The sequence below is a fragment of the Sitodiplosis mosellana genome, unplaced genomic scaffold (genome assembly GCF_009176505.1).
Source record: "Sitodiplosis mosellana isolate CC-2019 unplaced genomic scaffold, AAFC_SMos_1.0 Smas_scaffold_6226, whole genome shotgun sequence".
NCBI lineage: Eukaryota > Metazoa > Arthropoda > Insecta > Diptera > Cecidomyiidae > Sitodiplosis > Sitodiplosis mosellana.
The window spans coordinates 18495748-18496960 of NW_022601467.1; the positions used below are offsets into that span (position 1 = coordinate 18495748).

The 1213-nt window shown below is 34.0% G+C and overlaps 1 long non-coding RNA gene across 1 annotated transcript; it reads right to left on the reverse strand.

The window, feature by feature from the left end:
- Positions 1-420: 420 nt before the first annotated feature.
- LOC129579158 (uncharacterized) lies at positions 421-833 on the reverse strand. The gene is made up of 2 exons (XR_008689196.1): positions 664-833; positions 421-593 (listed from the first exon to the last, which is right to left on the reverse strand). It is a non-coding gene; the product is annotated as an uncharacterized LOC129579158 (long non-coding RNA).
- Between the last annotated feature and the right edge of the window lie 380 nt (positions 834-1213).

Here is a 1213-nt window from a genome sequence, read left to right on the forward strand (position 1 = left end):
TCAATTGGCTGATGAATTTCCGAATGTTTTTTAAAATCAAGTTCATATCGAATTGGTGAATTATGACTTAGTGCATTTCTGATTTCAATTATATTCCTACCTTCATTAATTACTACATTTATGTAATTAAAATCGCAACCATGCATAATGAATAAATGCGTCTCACGACTGTTGCATTAGCTGTTATGTACTGTGCGCGCCTTTTGATTGGACCATCATTTTCAACAATATTTATTTATTTATTACGAAGCCTACATTTACACCAATATGTGTTCACAGCAAGCCGAACATGCTGGTCAAAGACCCAATACGGTATAAATTCCGCCCATGGTTCGTCTTTAGCAAAGAGACAATTACATTACAATATTGAATAGAATCGAAAAGTTCGGACTTAGTAATAAATCTAGCGAAACTACATCGTTTAAATTTGAATGAAACCACTTTTAAAAAGCGAATTTATTTATTGGATATAACAGTTCATTCCTACTTAAATCCAGCTCCGGCACATATACATCTGTCGTCAATACACTTTCCATCCATAAATCCTTGCCTCATGCATACCATGACACAATACACGTTCCAGCACTTCGGGACTATAAAATTCGAAATCAACATTGAAATATTTATAAATAAGAATTTGTGACATTTTCCTTGTTAACTTACTTTCTTCATCCTTAAGAGGGGCTACTTCTTCTTGAGGATGTGGTGATGAGCTTCCAAATGAAAATAATGCCAATACTACGACGGCGAACAAAGTAAATATTTTGAGATTCATTTTGTTAATCGAACCGAATCTATTGGAAAATGAATTGGTTTCCTTCTAAAACTTTTGAGACAAGCTCTGTTCTTTGCTGTGAACGATGCTCGGTATTTTATACCCATGCTATGCGACAATTCAATGTGCTATCAAAATTATTAGGTGTGCTAATGAGTGGAACAAATCAATTGGCGTTGATAAATTTCCGAATATTTTATTCTACATTCAAGTTCATATCGAATTGGTGAATTATGAATTAGTGCATTTCTGATTTCAATTATATTCCTACCTTTCGTTAATTGTTACGCGTTAAATTCAGACTTTGAGACTGCAAAAGTCGTCACTTAATTTATCCGATAGATAAATTGATGAGAAGTTTTACGTCGGTTAAGGCAGATCCATGTTGATTGCAGAGTGCATTGAGTTGACATGGACCATGATTTGAAACGTAACTAG